The 22,385-nt window shown below is 39.9% G+C and overlaps 1 pseudogene; it reads right to left on the bottom strand.

Moving 5' to 3' along the window:
* Positions 1 to 279: 279 nt before the first annotated feature.
* Positions 280 to 19,313, bottom strand: LOC112297589 (E3 ubiquitin-protein ligase RNF115 pseudogene; annotated as a pseudogene).
* Positions 19,314 to 22,385: the final 3,072 nt, after the last annotated feature.

The raw sequence follows: 22,385 nt of genomic DNA, 5'->3' as shown, positions 1-22,385 counted from the left end.
TTCTCTGGTTCCACTGTATTTACCATAAAATACACTAGTGTTACAGTGGAGGCTGAACAAGGAGGTGCAAACATTCATTACAAGGTAACGCGACAGAGAGCAGTACCCTAGCTAGACTTGAAGCAACTAATTCTATTCTGGCAGGGGTAAACCTACATAATTAAGTTTCACACTTACAAAGTTATCTCTCTGAATTCAGGAATAAGAGGCATTTGGTTGTAGATACAATTCCATCTACAGGTGCTAACTTTATTTAAAGAAAAACACTCTGCATTAATACTATGGCTTGAGGTGTCTTATGTGATTTCTAAATCCACCTAGCGGTCTCTTGTTGTGATACAATTTGCAGCTGTGGTAAGAGACTACACAGCCCTGGCTCTGATGCGGTCTTAGGCTCCAGAAAGGCCGTTGGCCATGTAGCTGGCTGTCACTGCTAAATCTGTGGCTTGCAGAGGCCTGAGAACTGGGTTTGCCAAGTACAGTCCTCACCATTGAAGCTCTTCCTATACGTAGGACATGGATCATGCCATTCCAAACAGGCACAGTACAAGCGCTGTGGATGAACTGGTTGCAGGGTAATTGCTGGACTTCTTCTTTTACTGCGTGATCTTCTTTGCTTACAGGACACTCTAAACCCATATCAACTTGTTCCTGAGTTACTGTCACTGTAGGAAGAGATGTGATCTTTTCCTTGTGAGCTGAGGGAGGCCCCGTGTTTTCCAGTTGTCCTGAAAGCTGGATTACAATGGATTCAAGCCCTGTTTGACCCCAGGTGGAGTCCCCAGGGTTGGAGTGCAGCATCCCAGTCCAGGTAAAAGGGAGAGGGGATCCATCAGGACCTGTAGAACTTGCAGAGAACCCTACAGAGATCTGTTGTATTAATCCCTCAATAGCTGGTGATCTATCAGGATGAGTTTTCTTTTGTGATCTGTATCTCTGAGTCATTGACTGTCCTGAAGGTCAACTTGGTCCCCAGAAGTCAGTGTGAGTCTGGTGACCTTTTTCATTGTCTCTGTCATCTTGGTCCAGTAAGTTGCTACTTAAAAATGGTCTAAAATCTTGTATAATCAGTGTGTGGTCAGACTGAGCCAGAACTCTGCAAAATGTGTTGATGTGAAAATGTCCATCCAGCTGCCGTGGCTGCCACCACCTAAAAAACTGGAATTATCCATCAGTTCTTCAATAAAGCCTGATTCACTTCTGGGACAAATATATTCTGGTCGTTTGGGACTGACCTCGCCCCTGCAAAAGTGACAGAAAAACCACTGTGCAGTGCCTGCACCCCAGGCCACCAGAGAGGCTCTTCCTCACCATGTCTTTTCTCTCTTCTTTGTGGGTCACAGTCCAAGAGGGTAGCCAGCCCCACCCTCCCCAGGCTGCTATCTCTGCTGCCACCGCTTCCTTCTTTTAGATACAGTTTTAAATGTATAAAGGACACATGGACAAAGCCAAAGGAGGGGAGGATCGAGGGTGGGAGGAGGAGATGGCTGGTGTTGGGGGGAGTGGTGGAGGAAAATGGAGACAACTTGAACAACAATAAAAAAAAAAGAGAAAAAATTTTTTAAAAAACAAAATTTATATGTCATGCTTAATCAAAAGTTAAACTATATGGGAGCTCTTATTTTCTTTATCATAAAAGTAATTTTTGGCCTATGTTTCTCCGTCGCTGGCCCATGAAGTAGTGAGATTAACTTTTAGTATCCTCCTTGCCTATGACTCTCTTCCCAGGTGTAGCATTCCCTTCTTGCCTTTCCTCTCTTTTCTGTGCTCTCCTGGTCTTCAGGAGGGAATATATGTTGTTACAAGTATGATCTGGTTTGCAATCTGCTGCTCTAAATTATAAATGCTCCACCATCCACGTGTTTTTCTTCCTTCTGCCCTACCTATTATACACTGTATCTGGGTCCATTTGGGCTGCTTTAACAAAAGACCACAGACTGGGCATCTTATAAACAGCAGACGCTTATTGCTCACAGCTCTGGAGGCTAAAACTCAGAGATCAGGGTGCCAGTAAGGTCAGGTTGTAACCGAAAATGCAGGTTCCGCTGCTTGCCCAAAGGAAGGCCAGACTTGCGAGACAGGTGCTGGCAAAAAAGGAAAGAGATGTGTTCAGGTGCCACGACCTGGGAGAACGGTGCATTCCCAACTGAAAGACCATCTCCCCTTTCTGCTCAAGCCCCGGGTTCTTACAGGGATAAGGAAGGTGGGCTTCTTCTTCTTCTTTTCTATCCAATTATCTTGCTAGTTCTTGATGGCTGGGGTCCTGTGCATTTATCTTTCTAACTTTTAACGGCAGTGTAAGAACCTCCCTCTGCGCCATCTTGGCTAATGGGTGAGACTCCCCAGGACTCTCGGACTGTCTATGGGGAGGGGAGGCTGCAGGACCTGCCATCCAGAAGCCTGGAGATGTCATAGCCCTCAGCCCCCTCCCAACACTAGACACAGCACCTGCACACCCAGGGGAGCTGGCTGGAGTCAGCAGGGCACCCGTGATCCCAGTGCACTGGCGTCCTCTGTGCAGCCCCGCTTTACACTGCCTCCCTCCGCACCGCCCACCACTTGAAGTGGCCAGCCAGGTAGGTGCGGTGACTGATGGCCGCCTACATAACAAGGTGAGGGCTGTCTTTCCAGGCACAGACTTCCACACATGGTGGAAGGACAGGGGAGCTCTCAGGAGCCTCTTTATAAGAGATTAATCCTGTTTCTGAGGTCTCTGCCTTCATGACCTAATTACCTCCCAAATGTCTCACCCCCTAATACCATTGCATTGGGGGGTAGGATTTCAATATATGAATTTGGGGGGACAGAAACATTCAGACAGACTGTAGCATGCTCAATCAAGGCAGAATAAATACTTATTGACCAGGGTGTCCACAGGGTACATGCAACTGAATGGCCTGCGTGAGCTGATCACTTTCCCTCCAAGGGTAGGCCTCTTATGTAGGAGGTCACCCAGCAAACCTTGATGGAATATATTCAGGTATGCCCTTGACATTCGACCAATATTGACTTGGATCAAGTTTCAAATGCTGTTAAGGCAAATGGCTGGAATGTGGAAAACCTCTTGTGTAGCTTGGCCACCTTCGTGTACTTTGAGTCCTCCAAGCAGAGGTTGAAAAGGTTGAACTAGGAAGAATTGGATAGTGTGCTGTGTTGGCCTGTGGGGAGTGCCTTGTGGGAGGCAGAGAACATCTATCCTATTAGCTGTCTCTTTCAAAGTATAAGCAGAACTCAAGCTCCTGCATTCTCCAAACTGTGGGCTCTGACATGTGGATTGTAAATGCAGAGAGACACTGGTGCTTTGAGAAGCCCCCAGGAATACTCTCTGTTCTCAGATTCCCCTTCCGAGCCATTGTTGGTCATTTTATCTTTCTTATTTTCTTATGCAACTTTTAAGATTCTTAGGGAAGAAAAAAGAAATTTTTTTGTTACTTCCCACTGGGATACCTTAGAAAGAAATAGTGGGGCTGAAAATGCAAAGTGGGACATAAATTCTAAAACACCCCAGAGTCAGCACTGGGAATTTTATCTAAATTTTAATTCTTCCAAAGGGCGAAAACACTCCTCTCATATAAAATACACACACAAAATAGAAAATTTCTCCACACATTCAAATTTATGGCTCTTAAATGATGTTGTTGGATGCTGCTGCATGATGTATACCATCTATATTTCTGGCTTCCAGATGGAAAGTGGGAAATGGTGTGCTAATGAATTATAGGTTTGATTCAAAGTTTAAGAAAATAAGATGTTTTTAAGCTAGTTTTCTTTTGTTTTCTTCATTTTAAATCCAATTATTGCCCTGCTCTGTTACAAAATGTGACATTTGTCATTCATTGCTTTATAGGTTGGACTTTGCAAGGCACACACTTAGGAGATTGTTTATTTCCTCTTACCCTCCTTGCCTACAATTAAGATACGTGGGCAACAAGTGGACCATAGTACTTACAGCTCGGCAATGTAAATGTTAACAAAGAGAAAACTGGAGTGTTCTCAGTGAGATTTTGTTTTTGAATTATCATTCCTCCCAAAAGTAGCTTATCATAAAAATTGCAACATAACACCTTTCTCTAATACTGCTAGTCACCATGCTATAAAGAGGTGATTTTTTCTAGAGTAACATAATAAGGAAGACAAATTCCTGGCTGGAATTCCATCTCATTGTCTTAGCATGGGTTTCCCCTCTTTGCTACTACTTCATTGAGGAGTAAACTCCTAGGAAGCAAGAGTGAGGGATGAGGGGCAGAAGCGAGAAAGAAAGGAGAGTCAGAAGACGCATTAGTGAACTGGCCACAGAATGGGTGGCTGGTGGCTCTGTGTCATGGGACTGTGCTCTGATAAGCCATATAACTGTGTTGTTGGACAGACCATTTAGGAAGAGAAACAGGAATTGTCCACCTGCTCTTGCATCCCATTTGTCCAAGGTAACTCCCATGGAGGTTAATCTCCTGCCCTCTGGATTGACAAGTCATTCTCATAGCTCTGACCAGTGTGTTTCCTGATGAACTTTATTATATTTTACTTTCTCTTGGGCTGTTGCCATGGTCTAGGCATCTGGTTTGCTCCTTAGAAAATGATAGACTGGCCCTGGCTGGGGGGCTCAGTTAGTTGGAACATCCTGTCTTGTACACCAAAAGGTTGTGGGTTTGATCCCCAGTCAGGGCATATACCAATGTTGCATGTTTGATCCCAGGTTGGGGTGCATATGGGAAGCAGCTGATTAAGGTTTTTCTCTCATCCCTCTCTCTCTCTCAAACCAATAAACATATCCCTGGGTAAAGATTAAAAAAGAAAGAAGGAAAATGATAGACTGTCAAATGAAAGACACTTTTCTTTGGGGCCATGAACTATGGAGACCAATCATGGCTGCTGATCAAATTGTTGAAATCACTCTTGTAGATGTCCTCTTGATCCACATACTTTGTAATGCAGCTGCCCCCAGAAAGGAATTACCTTTTCATTGCTTCCTAGACAATGATATAAGTGAAAGGGATGGGGTGAATTCAGTCTATATGAATATTTGGGATCCCATTCTGACCATTCCTAAGCATGATGCTTCTTTTTTGACAGCAACTTGAGTTGGACAGGTTGCTACACCCTCAAAGTGGCAGCCCAGACCAAAGAGGCTTAAGGGATTCAAATTTATTCTGGTTCAGCCACCTGGATTATCTGGTGGGGTTGCCATGATCTTAGGTCAGAGGATAATGACCATTTGGTTCTCACAGAGTCCCTCTACAGTGTTCTGCATGGGGAACATAATGGATCACTATAAACTTTATGAAAACATTCTTGTGTGTTTTGCACCTGATGCTTCTGGATGAACAGTCTGGATAGTCTGGATACAAATTGGGAATGATTGTAGAAAAGGCAAAGTTATATCTATTGGAACGGGAAACTTCAAATTCATGGTGGTGGAAGAAGAGTAACAACCTTAATGCTCTGGGGAGAGAACATCTTAGTTCCAGAATGTATAGGGGATGAAAGACATTAATGATATGTGTCTTTCAGAATCACCCCCAAGACTTTTCCTGCTGGTTTGGCTCTTCTAAACAATTGCAAGCACCTTAACTTTAACTGAACGCTGGGTCTGCCATCTGCCAGTAGAGAGCTCTGACCTCTTTTGGATCACCAAGAAGCCTTGGAAACAATAGGGCATGGTGGCCCCAACTTCTGAGTCTTTCCCTTTAAATAAGTGTGAACCCCAATTCGTGAAGCCATTCCAAAGAGTGGATGCAAGTCACCTGCTCGGTGGTGTGGACACATGGGACAGGTCACACTGTCTTCCCTCAGGCAGTCCCTCCAAAAATAAGAACTAGACTCAATTATTTGAACTGAGCTGGAACTCTAAGTCTAACAGGCAACCAGAACTGTGAGCTTGTGTCCTTGACTGATATGGGCCTCACTTTGGGGCCTAAGCACTTAGAAGCAACACATTCCTTCTGGGGCATCGCATGGCCCCTTGAGACAGACCGTGTTTCTTGCATGGAAGCCAGGCATTAACTCCCTCCCTAAAACACAATGGCCTTTCCTTTAGGGATAGTTTTTGTAGTTTGTTTGTTTTCATTAAAAAAGATATTTAATGGTAACACACTAGTTTTTTCCACTGGAGATGTCTTTATTATCTGTTAACAGTTTTATTGAGATATAATTACCATATCATACAATTCACCGATTTAAAGTACAAAATTCAGTGACTTTTAATGTATTTTCAGATTCCTGCATCCATTATTACATTCAAATTTAGAATATTTTCATCTCCCAAAGAAACCCCTTGCCCCGCCTGTACCATCACCCTCAAATTCCCCCATCCCCTCAAACTCTAACCAACCTCTACTCTATTTATTTTTCTATAGATTTGTCTATTCTGAACATTTCATACATGTGGAATCATACGGCATGTGGTTCTTTGTGATTGGCTTCTTTCACTTAGCATAAATTTTCCAAGGTTCTTCCCTGGTATAGTATGTTTCTGTCCATGGTCCATTTTTACTGCCACATAATATTATATTGTATTTAATGTAGCACATTTTATTTGTCTATTCATTAATTGATGGACATTTGTGTTGTTTCAACTTTTTGACTATTATAGATAATGCAGCTCTTAACTTGAGTATCAGATTTCTGTGGGACATGTTTTCATTTCTCTGGGGTACATACTTAGGAGTGGAATTGCTCAATTATATGGTAATTCTACATTTAACTGTCTGAGGTACTGCCAGGCTGTTTGACCTACTGTATTTTCCAAAGTGCCTGTGACATCTTACATTCCCACCAGCAGGGTTCCCATTTCTCCACATCTGCACCAATCTTTGTTATTGGCATCATTTATATTTTTGATTCTTGCCACAGTAGTAAATACAAAAGGTATCTCATTGTGGGTTTGATTTCCATTTCCTCCATAGCTAATCACATGGCTAATTATGTTAAGCATCTTGATATATTTTCTTTAGGAAAGCAGCTATTGAGAGCCTTTGCCCATTTTTAAATGGGTCATTACTTTTAATTGCATCACTTATTATTGAGTTGTTACATATGTGTTTTTTAGGTCAAGATCCCTTAAAAATACATAATTTAAAGAAAAGTTTTCTCTCATTATATAGCCTGTCTTCACTTTCTTGAAGATTTCCTCTGAGGTGCAAAAGTTTCTCATTTTGATGATACCCATTTTATCTCTTTTTTCTTTTGTAGCTTGTGATTTTGGCATCATACTTATTCTTCGTAGTTTTACTCTGCATTTTCCTAACTAACAATATTAGGGAAATTATTATGTGCTTACTTGCCATTTATATACCTTTGGTGAGATGTCTGTTCAAATCTTTTGCTTTTTTGAATTGGGGTTTATTTTCTTATTTTTCAGTTGTAAGAATTCTTCATATATTTTGGATACAGGTCTTTCATCAATGTGTTTTGCAAATGTTTCCTCTCTGGTGGTAGAATTTTAATACCCTTCACAGTGCATTATGAAAAATAGGTTTTACACTGATGGAGTTTAATTTATAACTTTAAAAATATGACTCTTACTTTTTGTATATTGTCTAAGAAATTTCTGACCAATCTAAGGTCATAAGTATTTTCTCCTGTGTTTTCATTTAGAATTTTTACTGTTTTAAGTTTAACATGTAGGTCTGTATAAGAGACCATTCTGTGTGGCATGGACCCAGCTCCCACTCAGAAAACCCGGTGGGGAGCAGGGCCTGGCACACAGGACCCACGCCACAGATAGGCTCTCCCATGGGGAAGCAGGCCTGCATTGTACCTAGGCCGCTATGAGGCTTGCTTTTGCTAAAACTTCCCCACCCTGAATTAGGCAGCAAACATTTACTGCCTATCTCTAAAGTAACTTCCTAAAATCTATGCTAAACCTTCCAAGGACAAGTGTAACCAGTTCAACCACTTTTCCCTTTACATTTGCAAATGTCCTTCTTTTTTGATGTAACTAACAACACCCTCTCCTTTGTTTTCTGTAAAAGTTACCCACCCAAAGAGAACCTGTGCATAGTAAATGAGGACCATCTTCAATGTAATGTGCCCAGAAAAGCAATAAAGGCCTGTCAAGGCAAGGGTCCAGGTGCTCTCCTCTTGAGAGAGTGGCTGTGCCGTCTCTTTTCCTCCACATGACTCTGTAGTCTGTGTGAATTTGTCCATTGCAGCCACAACACATGGATCCCATGGGCCAGGATCCGCATCAGGTCTATGATTCACTTAACAATTTTTATGTTTGGCGTACAAGGTGGGTTAAAGTTCACTTTTTGCATTTGAATACTCTCTTGTTTTAGCACCATTTGTTGAAAAGGCTATCCTTTACACCTTTAACACTAGTTTATAGCAATTTGATTATGATTTTTTAGTGTGGTTTTCTTTAGTTTTATCTGTTTGTGGTCCTTTTGAGCCTTATCAATATGTGGGTTTATAGTTTGATACGTGGGTTTCTCAAATTTGAGAAATTTTAGGTCTTTATTTCTTCACATTCCTTTTGTTTCCCCATCTCTCTCATCTCCTATTGATATTTCAATTGTGTATGATAGATGGCTTGATATCATCTCATATCTCACAGAAACTCTATTTATATATTTATTTTTGGTATTTTTTTCTTTCTGTGTTCATTATGGAATAGTTTCTATTGCTATGACTTCAGTTTCACTGATATTTTCTTATACCATGTCTATTCAGTTGGGTCTTTTTTATAAATTTAATTTTCTTCTTATGATGCTCATATTTTTCTCTACTTTCTTGAACATATGTAGTACATTTATAATAGCTATTTTAATATTTTTATATAGTAATTTTACAATCTTTGTCATTTCTGGCTCTGTTCCTATTGAATGATTTTTCCTCTGATTATGGCCTATATTTTCCTGCTTCTTTGAATGACTGATGTCTTTGCATTGGATGCTTGACATTTGGAATTTTATGTTCTTTGCTACACCAAGTTTTCTTTTTTGTGGGGGGTGGGGTGGTAAAGGCTATTCTTTTAAGTACTTGTGGACAAAGACCACAAATTAAGTCCACAAATTAACTGGAGTACAAATAATTTACTTGGAAACTTCTTTATACTTGAGAGGCTTGCTTTAAGTTTTGTTAAGCAGGTATTATGGACTGAATGTTTGTATCCTTTCCAAATTTATAGGATGAAGCCTTTATTCCCCAGTGTGGTATGTAGAAGTGGGGGTTTGGGTGGCAATTAGGTTCAGAGGTGTCCAACCCATGCCCTGCGGGTCACATGTGGCCCCAGATGGCTATGAAGGCACCCCAACATAAAATAGTAAATTTACTTAAAAGATTATGAGATTTTTTTGTTTTCATTAGTGTTTGTGTATTTAATGTATGGCCAAAGACAACTCTTCTTCCTCTGTGGCCCAGAGATGCCAAAAGGCTGGACACCCCTGGATGAAGTCTTGAGGATAGGGCCCTTATGATGAGATCAGTGTCCTTATAAGAAGAAGAAAAAACTAGAGCTCTCTCTCTTTCTCTTTTTCTGCTGTGTGAGAAAAATAGATGTCTCCAAACTGTGAGAAATCGATGTCTGTTTCCTAAGCGGCCCAGTCCGTGGCACTTGGTTATAGCTGAGACAGCAGGTCTAGCGTGACCTTCACACCTTGCTCCACTACACTCCCTGCTGAGGACTCCAGTCCCTGCTCGGTGTATCAGAGGTCTTTCTACCCTGGCTGCTGGAATACAAGCAACTCTTTGTCTCTGGGGTTTTTCACCAGCTCCTTTTCAGCATCCCCCTCTGGCACTGGCAGTTTCTCCCCATATGTACACACATCAAGGACTTACAAGCGATTCTCTGAAGACTTTCCAAGTTCTCTGTCTGTTTAGCTCTCTGTTCTCTGTACCCTTCCCTGAGAAGTTTAGCAGCTTTGGCCTCATAAAATATTGAATTTTATTCCCCAACTCAGGAAGACCACTGGGCTCTGTCTGAACGCCCCCTCCCAGCCCTCTCGCTTGCATATGCACTCCAAGTATTAAGCTGGGCAGTCAGCTTATTTGCCTCTCTTCTCTCAGTGCCCACTGTCCTGGGATTCCTGTTACTTAGTTACTGAAAACTATTGTTTCATATTTTGTCAAGGTTTTAGTTTTTTAATGTAAAAGGGTAATTCTGATTCCTGTTAATCCACTGTAGCCAAGTAGATGTTTGCATCCCTCGTGAAGGGAGGGATGGGGGATGCTGCTGGCTTCCATGCACTGCACAAGCTGGACACGAGAGAAGCTATGACCACCACAGGAATCTGGTGCTGCAGAACTGGGGAAACCACCCATGCAGTACAGTAAGAGCTGGGTGCTGAGGAAACTGCACATGGCAGGAAATGGGTAAGCAAGTGCCCCAGACCAGGATGCAAAATCCTTTCATCCTGTAATCTCTCTCCATTGCCCTCTACCAAAGCTTAACATCATGCCATCTGGTGGAGAAAAACTATTAAAGGGGCCCATATCCATTTCCCAGAACAGTTAATGAAGTATGAATTTAGAGCCAAGAGGTAATAAATTGATAACCAGCATACATATTGTAGAAGATTGCTGCCTATCAGTATTTCAAAATTATGCGGCCATCTGGTAAGTTCAGATCTATAACATCAATTAAATGCTTTTCATGGAATATTTTGAGCTTGAGTTTTTGATAACTAAGATTTATTTAGTTCTGAGAAGAGAATAGTGGTTTATCCATTCCTGGCAAAGAAAAAAAATAAAACTTTAAAATAGCATGCTATATTTGTGTCCATTTTTCCTTATTACTTAGTAAAAGAGAAAAAAGAGAAAGGAAGGCAACTAATATCATTAAACCACTTCTATGTGCTTGGTACTTTGCATATATAATTATTTGAAAGCCTTATAACTACCCTGTGAACAAGGGGGTTGCATGCCATTTTACAGATGAGCAATAAGGTTGGGCAATTTGCATGTACAAAGATCTGAGAAGCTTGCTAATAATGAAGATGACTTGACCAGTCCTGCCGTTTTGGGTGAGGCCTAGGAATATACATTTCAAACAAACACTTGGGAGATTCTGGTGCATGTGGTCCATTGTCAGAAATACCTACTTCAACAACTTGTTCAAGTTCATAGTCTTCAGAAGCAAGCTTCCAATTTAATGAAGGATTATTTTTCTTTAACCATGTTCATCTCTTTTCCTTGTCTTATCAGAATGTAGATTAATAGTGAGAGTAGGAGAAAAATTATTGAGCTTAAACTAGCTAGTTTCAGGCCTACCCTAGAATTGTGCATGAAGGAGGCAAGCAGCTAATGAACAAGCAGCTGTTTAAAAATAAGCCCAGAGCTAGCAGGCTCAGCATTGTATTGGAACAGCACTGAGTGAGCTAGTTTACTCTTGTGATTGTGAGGTTTTTCCTTCTTTTAATCTCAGCTCAGTGATGGACTTGCAGTATGACCTTAGAAAATCATTTAATAATCAGTGAGGGGAGTCCTTCTTCACCTAGGAAGTTGATTATAGATTACACTATCAAATTGTCAGATAATGTGACAATTATATACTGAGAATACTCAATAATGAATATTTCAAAGACAAGTTTTCTAAGAAATTTGGTATCTTTCAAAGTTAATTATCAAACGCTAATCAATCATGCTCACCTTTTTTGATTGCAAATGAGAATTTTAAATGTTTTCTTGTTGAGTGAAGTGATACCTCTTGAGTATTTGGAATGAGGAAATGGAACCAAGCTGTGTTTTGAATTGGGCAACTGTATCAAACTGATTTTAGAGCGTTTAGAGATCAACGTATTATTACATAGAATGCATTCCACGTGTGAGGGACTCATTTAATCTTGGTTCTGCTCTTGATGTACAAATGTGACTTTTTGGGGAAAGACCTTATTTAAGTTATTGGGTATTTTTTCCCCACAAAAAATAGAAACAGAGCATCCACGTCAAAGCAAGATTCAATGTCAGTCAAATAAATGGGACTACAGATTCTGAATTAAACTTTGTATAGGATTCTGGCATTCCTGGCACATAGGGATTGATTTATATTTACTTTCATTTAATAAAGAACTCTACTACAAAAGACCATGATCTTTTCATGGGTAGAAAAACTAAACTTCATAAAGTTCCTCTCGAGTTAATCCATGGATGTAATGCAATTGAATTAATCTTTTAACCAGATAAATTAATTGTAAGTATTATGTAAAAAAGTAAATAAGTAAGAATGGCCAGGTCTACGAGAGAGAGAGAGATCTCTATCAGATATCAAAACATATCCTAAAGTTATAAAAATTAAAACAACGTGATATTTATGCATGGCTAGAAAACAGATAAATAGATCAGAATAGGAAGTTCAGAAACACACCCAAATACAGGAAATTAGTAAATGATATAGGTAAAGTTTAAATGTAGGAGAAAATAGGGACTATGGAGGTAATTTTTTTGGATCATGCTGATAATTATCTGGGAAAACATTAGATTCCATCTTATACATTATATACACAAAAATCTATAGACTGATTAAAATTTAGATGTTAAAAATGGAAGTTAAAAGAATTAGATGTGCACTGTCCCTCCCAGGAGCATCCCCTTCCCTCTCTTCTTCCCCCACAGTCACGCATCTCCTAGGGTCCTCAGAAGGCTTGCAATCAGGGGAGCAATGGGCAGCAGCAGCTCATCCCAGGCTAACCCCCTCAATCTGTCCCCCAGGCCCTCTCTTCTCTGACTTTCCAATGAGCTAAGGCAGCCCAGCCTAGGCTCTCCTGTTGCTTCTTCTTTGCTAAGCCCTTCCTTGTCTTACTGCCCCCAGCTTTAATAAGTGTACCTTCATAAAAAAAGAATTAGAAAAAGGTATAAGATTTTTTCAATTTTAGAGAAGCCCTTCTTAAGAGTAAATAAGACCATCAAAGAAAAGACTGATAAATTCAAATCAATACAGGAATGAACAACCCAACAGGAAAATGCCCAAAAGATATTAAAGGACAATTCATAGTAAAGGAAATACAAATGGTTTTCAAACAAACAAAATGATGCTCAACCTTATTTATAGAAAGGGAAATAGTAACTAAAATGATAATGACACATGATTTTTTTAACCTGTTACAATAATAATCCATGTTTCATTAGCTAGAAAGTAGAGAAACAGGCTCTCTCCATTGCTGGTGGGAGTGTAATCTGGTGTGATCTCTATGGAGTACATTTACCAGTGCCTTGCAAAACACGAAATGCTTGTACCCTTTGACTTTATATTTATTTATCTCAGAGATACTCACACCTGTGAAGTAACTTATAAATAAATCTGTCTTCTAGAGCCTAGTGTGTTGGAATCAATTTATAATCCTTCAATAGAGAATAGATATTGTGTATCCATATGATGGACTACTATGTGATCATTCAAAAGAATAGGACAGCTTTTTATATATTGACATGAGAAATACAACATTAGTTTTCAAATGTACAGAACAATGCATATATCATGCTACTGTTTGGGTAAACAAATGTATCTGTGTGCATGTGTGTACACATATGTATGTGTATGTATAGTGTGCATATTAACATATAAAATGTCTCCAGAAGATGTACAAGAAATTGGTCTCATTGGTTACCTCAAGGAAGGTAAACTGGGAGACTGGAGGAGAGCAGAGGGAGAGACTCTTACTTTTGATGATATCCTCTTTGGTACATTTCAAACTTTTTGCCATGCGAATGTATTACTTATTTTTTAAAATGTGTTTTTTTAAATGACTATGGTTAGTGATCATTTTTGAGAACTACTCTTAAAGTGACCTGATCTCAAGACAGCTTTCACAGAATGATGATTGCCTTTGCCGACAAGGAGAAAAGAAATAAGTGTATACGTGTTTTTTTGTCTGGTTCCTATTTTAAAGGACAGTCATAAGTACCTCAGTAACAATCCTTGCCTTCGCGCTCAGCGCATCCTCCTATAACTTCCTGGTGTAGCCTGGCTGCAGCATTGAGAGGATACAATACAGTCGCGGCCCCCAGGGTGCTGTCCGAAGTCTCAGGCAGTCACCACCAGAACCAGCCTTGGAACACAGATCTTCTGTCTCCTAACCAAGGGGTTTTCCTTACTGTGTTTGCAAGACTGTAAATATTCTGCCAATAATAACTATATTTTGGACACCTGCAATAAAAAGCCAATTAAATATACTATCCCCCTCATTCTTCCTATTTTATTATTTGTCTTATCATTGTTATCTGTTTTATAATCTTTCATTTTTCAGATAAGAAATCTGAGCATCAGAGAGTTAAATTAACTGCACTCATTCATGTAGCATACATCTGGAGCAGAGATTTGAACCCTAACTTGCTTAACTTTTGTCCCCCTTTCCTTGACTGATTCCATGCATTGCTCTTTTCATAAAATCTTTTTTAAAAAAGATTTTATTTGTTTATTTTTAGACAGAGGAGAAGGGAGGGAGAAAGAGAGGGAGAGAAACATCAATGTATGGTTGCCTCTTTCGCACCCCCTACTGGGGACCTGGACCACAACCCAGGCATGTTCCCTAGACTGAATTAAACCAGCGACCTTTTGGTTCTCAGGCCGGCACTCCTTCCACGGAGCCACACCAGTCAGGGCTGCATTGCTCTTTTCAAATGAGCAACTTGTAGTCTGTATGTGTGCCTCTCTCCTGATTGCGGTATTTTAGTCCGTAAGTACTGACTGAGTGCTTGTTCTCGAGCTGGCACTATGTGCAGCGCTGGGAGATGGCAGTTGTCTTCTCCCCCGGAGGGTGCTGTCACCTGCAGGGCACTGCTTCTTCACCACCCCTCATCTCTGCCCTGGGTTGCCACGGGGCAGGTGGGCTGCACTGCACTTGAGGCTTCGAGCTCGTGTCAGAAGCAGCTCAGCAGGAGGCATCCCATAGCATAGCTGCTTGGTCATCTCATGATTTATTCTTGTTTTTTAAAAAGGAAAATTGCACCACTGTTTTTTTCTTCTAATTTTAGAGATAATGTGTTCTTAGAGAGTAAGAAATTGGGACAATAGAGAGTGGAAAATGAAGAAAATGAAAACAACCTAAGAGCGCATTGCTAAGGTCTAAGTACCATTAACATTTTGACACATTTGCCATCAGAGTTCCTCCTGTGCATAGGGGAACATACAGGTGGGTATTGTGTAAATAGATTGAATCATTTTTGGATATTCAACTTTTCTCACTTAAAAAAGTCACAGTCATTTTATGTCATTAAATATAGTCCATATCATGGATTTTAATAAATGTATGATGTTTTTGTTTAGATATACACTTAACTAACTAGTTTGCTTCCCAATTTTTGTTAGTAGAAGCAATGCTATAATGTAACCTTCTTACATAACTGTACACACATTCCCCACTATTTCTGAAGGAGAGCATCTGTAAGTGAAATTGCTGGATCACTTGTAGCTTCTCTAAATGAAATTGCAAAAAACCAAAAAATAACCCTTGAAATTGAGGTCCCATTATTGATGTCATTAATAAAAAGGATCTCCTGCCTTTTCCAAATACTTCATTTACTTGGTATTCTCTGTACCTGCCTTCAAACATCCACACTTTCATTATGTTTTTTCTTACCTTGCCTATCTCTGTACTGTCACCTCTACTATTATCCTTTATATAACATTTGCCTTTTTGAAAAAATAACAACAGTCACTCTTAAATTTGTTTTATTATAATTTTTCTTTTTATACGTATTTCCATTTGTTGTGTCTGATTTTTCTTAGTGGAGACAGCAGGGGTCTGCTCAGAGCAGCTTAACGAAGCCATCTGTGTGTACGGAAAAGCAGAGACAATTAAAACCTGATGACAACTTTGGGCAAAGCTGCAGGCTTCATGTTCTGTAATTTATGTGAAAAGCTGAAGAACAATCAGTTCAAGCTGGTTCTTCAAAGAGGCACAGCCTGTAACATGCTTTTGGCGGGTCAGTCTCTTTGCACTACAGCAAAGGGGTATTTGAGTCCAATGAATTCTGAGATGTGCCGTAGGAGCGCGTGAACTGGCCCATCAAAACAAATGCACATGTTGCCATAAAGAGAAGATGGAAGCTGCTGCTGTTTTTTCCAGTTTTTCATGTGACTTCATTTCTCTAACAGACAAGCATATGCATAGTACCTCCATCCTATTGCTTAGTGTGTTTTTATATCGTAAGTATGAAGAGCCCACTCCAATATTTGCCATGGGATGTATTGGCAGGGTTAGGGACACATAAGGTGGCAAGGATGCTTGGGAAGGCAGTGGTGTGTGGAAAGAACTTGTGTTTCTGCCACATGAACTCGAGTTTAAATCTCAGCTCTGCTATCTCCAGCACCTGGACTACCTTGGGTAACTCTCTGTTTCGTACTTTTTAAAGTATAGAAAACAGCCCTGACAGGATGGCCGGTACACCAAAAGCCTGCAGGTTTCACTCCCAGTCAGGGCACATGCCTAGGCTGCAGGTTCAATCCTCAGTTGAGGTGCATCTGGAAAGCAATCAATGTTTCCCTCTCACATCAATGTTTCCCTCTCTCTCTCCCCACCTTCCTCTCTCTCTAAAATCACTAAAGCATATCCTTGGGTGAGGATTAAAAACAAGTAAAGAAAACAACACCTGGCTCACAGAGTTGACATAGTAGTTGGATGTAACATAAATGATATTACATTTCCATCTAAAAATTTTCATCAACCTTCCATGTCCTGTTATCTGGTTCCCACCCCCATCCTTCCACTGAAATCACTCTGACCAGGTCACCAATGGCATCTCTGTTACTAAGTCACTGTCTTTATCTTAGGTAACTTCTTAGGAACATTGAGCAATTCCATTTTCTTGAAACATTCTCTTCCTTGGCCTCCAATAATCACACTTGGATTGTTTCCTTCTCCCTCCGTGGGTACTTCTTCAGTCTCCAGGGTCGTCTTTTCCTCCTCTCCCTTATTTTAAAGTTGATGGTACTCACTTTCTGTCCTGGATTCTCTTCTGTTCACCTTTGCTGCAGTCTCATTCACATCCATGGCATCAATTATGTCTATATTGACATGCTCACCACACAACTGAGGTTCAAGCAACATACCCTAGTTGGTCTCCAGATGTCAGTACTTGGGCCCCACATATTGGTGCAGAAAATACGGAGGTCATATCCACACCCAGCCCCCACTTGCCTAGCCCAGCTTTAGCTCCCTGGCCCTTTATTGGTCCACAAGTCTCAGAAAGCCCACCAGAGGGAGGAGTCCCGTCCGCTTTCTTTGCTGTGCAGTGTGCACACAGTGGTGCTTGAGCTTATGGGGCAACAGCCACAGAACTGTTACCACCCCAGCCTGAGGGTTGTTGGGAGGGGCTGCACAGTCTGTGCCAGACACTGGGGTGGGGGTGGGAGCTTTCCAGAGAGCAGCCCATATAGAACTACTCACTGTAGAGCCCTTTTAAGGAACTAAAATTTGCTTTTCTTTCTCTGTGGGTTTGTGCCAGGAGTCCTGTGCCCACCCCTGCAGTATAGCAGGGCTCAAGACCGTAAAACTGTTCAACCATGGGCCTCTGTTCTATGGGCATCTAGGGAATTCTGTGAGCTACCCAGTCCCCTACGGCAATTGATGCAGCAATTGATGTTCTGTTTAAAATAGTCACCCTCAAACTTCTGTTGTTTGTAATAAAGGATTAAATTATCTTTTTGATCAAGATATTGATGACTGCCATAAAACACGAGGATTTGTCTTATTGGTATCACTCCCTACATCCTTTTCTCCTTTCCTTTCAATTCTTGATGATTAAATTTTAATTCTTTTTGTTAACTTTATAACAATAAATAACAAATCTCCATTTACTATCCCATAAACTTTGTCTCCTTTTCCCAGCTTTATTGAGATAGAATTGGCATATAACACATTGTATATGTTTAGGGTGTATAACTTATTGATTTGATACACTTACTATATATTGCAAAATGGTTACCACTATAGTGTGAACTAAGATTTCTGTAACATCACATAAACGCCATTTCTCTTTTGTGGTGAGAACATTTAAGGTCTAATTTATTTTAAATATATAATTCAGAATTGTTAACTATTTTTGTCAGTATATATTTTATAATCACTATACTGTACATTAGAGCCCCGGAACTTATTCATCTTCTAACTGAAGGTTTGCAACCTTTGACCAGCATCTCCTCCATTTCCCCCACACCCTCAGCTCCTGGAAACCACCATTCTCTGCTCATAAATTTTCCCTCTTATTCAGCACATCTAGGATCATAACACCTAACCTTTTCCACTATGTCTCATGGCCCTTTAACCTTTCATCTTCTGTCAGCTGTAGCTGCATTTTTATTTTGTCCAAGTTGATAACATTTCTATTCTATTCCATGATGATAATTAAATCTTCTGTGCTTTATCTCACTGGGGATCCTAAAACTGGAGAACTACTAAGCAACATTGACATCATTAAGACTATATAAATGTTGACTTTGGAGATGAAGAAGGAGCTAATGATTACATTTCCTGCTCTACAGATCTAATGTCATGATTCCTGTGCACTTACAGCACAACATTCCTAGCTTCAAGGTCTCCAGAATTTTTCTGTTCTTATACTTTATCAGTCACTCACAATCAAGTCATATTTTCCTTCTTTTTTAATTTTGGAACTTGTCCCTTTTTTTCTTATGGTTACCAGATGCTTCTTATTGGAATTTTTCTTTCTTAAAAAAAATAAACTTAGGTCTCCACCATAACCTCGTATATATCCAGCCCTTAAACAATGCTAGTTACTATTATATAGAATCCTTTTCTTCCCTCATAGTGCGTCACAATAAGGTCCCTTCCAGAATGTTCTTTTTTTTTTCCAAGAATGTTCTAACCTGGACCTGTTGTTGTCAAGATCTGAAGCACAGCCATTATCCTGGGGCTTCTCTTCAGTGACCTCCTGGATTAAAGGTCAGTCTTGGATTCATGTCATCATTTTGGTCTTCTCCTTGATTTCACTGGAATGTACACTTTGGAGACTTCCTAACACAGAAAATACGGCAGGAAACTGGGTCTTTGTATGTTGGAAAATATTTTTATTTTACTCTCGCTTTGTATTGTTAGTTTGACTGGATATAGAATTATGGGTTCAAAATATTTTTTCCCCGGAATTTTGAAAACATTGATTTATCTTCTGAATTGAATGGAAAGTTGGGTGATTCCTTACATTTTTATTTCGAGGCTTTTATGACTTTTCTCCTTCTATCTTTGGTGCTTTAAGAAGACGTGTTAGCTATGTAGCTATTTTCATTCACCCTGCTCTGTACTCAATAGATTCATCAAATGTGAAGACTTGCCTTTCTTCTGTTTGAGGAAATGTCCTTTATCATCATCATCATCATCATCATCATCGTCATCATTCTCATCTGAGGGCTTTTTTTTTTCCATTGCTTTTAGAGAGAGAGGAAGGTAGAGAGAAAAGCATGATTGGTTGCCTCCCTTATGCACCCCCTAGGCCAGAGCCTAGGTATGTGCCCTGACTGGGAATAGAACCCGTAACCTATTGGTTACAGGACAACACTCCAAACAACTGAGTCACACCAGCCAAGGCTGTCCTATTATTTTTTAAAAAGAATTCTTCCATCTGTATTTTGTTTTCATTTTCTGCACTTCCTCTTAGCCGACTGGTGGAATTCTACAACTCTTACATTAATCCTCTATAAATCTTTATTCTTGAAATTTGCTATTCTTGTGTCATTTGCTTTAAACCCTAGGATACTTAATGGCTTTGTATTTCAGCCCTTCTATTGAATTCCATGTTTTAGGTATTATACTTTTAATTTTTAAGAACTTTTTCTTTTCTTCAGTTGTCCCCTTTTCAATTATGCTATTCTTGTTTTATGAACACAGTATCTTCTCAAATATCTTTGAAGGTATTCATTAAATACTTTTAAAAAATCTCTTCTAATTACTGAGTTTTCTGTTTTCTCAAGACTTTGTATGTCTTCACTTTCATATTTCCTTCTGGTGGTTGTCCTCAAATGTCTGGTGCTTTTGTTTGTACATTTCTATTTATAAATAAAGGATTAGTTTCATAATGATAACTATCCAGTGTTGGTTTCTTCTAAATTGGGGTTGATATGCTTTTTGATAGGCTTCTTTCCTAAATGGGAAGGAAAACAGGGAACTCCATGTAAATGCACAGAGCTAATGAACAGACAGTGTTTGCGTTAGGATGTCCCCATGGGAACAGGCCTTTGCTTAGATGTTGTTTCATCTCTTCCCACCAAATGCCACAACAAGGACAGCTCTACTTTTAGACCCACACTCACACTAGAATACAAATCCCTCTCTAGCCAGTTTGTTCATCTCTTTTAGAGAAGAGTCTCCAGTTAGTTTTCCTCCCTCTTCCAGAGGTAAAACCCTGGTTCCCTTTGCTCTGTCTAGAGGGAAGGGGAACCACTAACCCTATGCCTAGACATTCACTGGCATTCTGCAAGGATGACTGGCAGCCGCCTCCCCTGAACTTCCCCTCACACTTGAGCTTTGACTTCCTCTACTCTTTCATCCATTAACAGGTTTCCATCTGCTTGCATATTCAAAAAATATGTTGAAGTCTTTGATCTATGAAAGACCTTCCTTCCCCATTTTTTCATTGTTACAGATTTATTTCATTTTGCACTCCAACACTGTCATTTTAGAGCCTCTGGCAAGGATGGTAGCAAACTTGTATGTTAAATCAACCATTTTGCACCAGACTCTCTCCCACCCCATGGTGTTGTTTTTAAAAAGAAATAGCTATGTTGAAAGTCTACTAATTTCTTATCTATATTTCTATTTCTTAACATGATATTTCTGGATATTAGGATAGAGTCTTGTTTTTTAAAAAAGAGAAAGACCTAAAAGGAAGCACACACACAAAAAAGAAAGAAAATTTAGACAATAAGAAGTAGTAAGTACATTCTCTCTTGAACATTTGTGATAAGGAGTTAAAAACAGCTTACATTATTAATCTCATTGAAAGACCTTGGTTATGTGCCATGGGTATTATTAAATGAGCAACTCATAAAGGAAACCCGGTCCTTTACACATGGGGTGAGTGTTCTTGCCGGGAAGATTCTCAGCACACAGAAAACATGGTTGTCTGTAGGAAAACACAGATAAACCAACTCCACTCAAGCTGTTGAAACAGGGTTAGAGCAAATACCTGCCTGATAACAAGCTTGCAGAACACTGATACTATAGATGTAAGGCTTAGTTTTTAAAAGTGTGCCTTCTTTCTTTATTTCTTTTCTATGAACTTAATTCTGACCCTAAAACTGTTCAGACTAAGTTAGCAGAGCCTTAGCTGGGTGGCTCAGTTGGTTGGAGCATTGTCCCATACACCAAAGAGGGTGTGGGTTCAAACCCTGGTCAGGGCACATGCTTGGGTTTCAGGTTTAATCCCTGTTCAGAGCACGTGAGAGAGGTGGCCGATTGATGTTTCTCTTTTGCATCGATGTTTCTCTCTCACCATTCACCCATCAGTGGGGATATCCTGAGGTGAGGATTTAAAAAATATAATTTTAGTTGTTACTGTAGTCTTCTCTCTTACTAGAGCTGCAACAGAATCATGGAGTCCAGAATGTGGAGAGAAGCCAGGGTACCCACAACATCAATGCTGACATCTCCATTAACCTAGAAGATTAATAGATTTCTGTCATGGGTATTTGTCCAGAGAGGAAAGTCAGTGCTTTAGGTATTGTCTTCCTCTGTGGTATGGTTATCTTTTTGAGACCTTGCCTTATTGACATCTCCATTTCTTGAAAGAACTGTAGACCTTTCATCTCTCTCTAAAATATTCTCTCTATTGAGAAATTTAGGTATCATCTCCTTATTTGGTGAGGCTTTCAGAAATAGAAAAGCTAAGCCAGTAGACCATTTCTGTCTTCTGCCCTTCCTTGAGGCAATGAATCCAGAAATGATTATCTACTTGAATATGAGCAGGGGGAAAGGAAGGAAGTAGGAGACACATGAAAGGAAGGTGACAAATATCAGAAGAAAAAAACCAGTTACTGTTTCAAAAATACCATCATGTTATAGTATGTACATTCCAGCATAAGGTGTACTCAACTGTGCCATGTGGATGATCCAAAATGGCAGCCAGCCCAGAATGAGTTTGGAGGGTTAGGCTGGAGCAGGAATGGGGGACAAATAGGGAAGATTTTTATGCAGAAATTTGCCACAGAAATTATGACAGAACCACTTGAAAAATTTGAGCACAAGATAAAAATAGCCTCCAGTTGTGGATTTGTGATTAGCCACACTCACTTTCACAGGACTTTGTCAAGGCCTTTTGCCAAAGTTGTGTCACTACATTTGAGGATTTCTGAGCCGATGAATGATGCTCCTCAAGGCTATGTGAATGTGTGTAGAGTAGTTACGTTATATGGAAATTTCTCTAATCATTAAAGGGAAGAACAAAAATCCCTTGAAAAGTTCATAGTGACAAAAAAATCAGTGGCCACATTTGTGCTTTGC

The sequence above is a fragment of the Desmodus rotundus genome, chromosome 3 (genome assembly GCF_022682495.2).
Source record: "Desmodus rotundus isolate HL8 chromosome 3, HLdesRot8A.1, whole genome shotgun sequence".
NCBI classification, from domain to species: domain Eukaryota; kingdom Metazoa; phylum Chordata; class Mammalia; order Chiroptera; family Phyllostomidae; genus Desmodus; species Desmodus rotundus.
The sequence above is the reverse complement of the archived record's forward strand: the minus strand, read 5'-3'. Positions and strand labels throughout refer to the sequence as shown.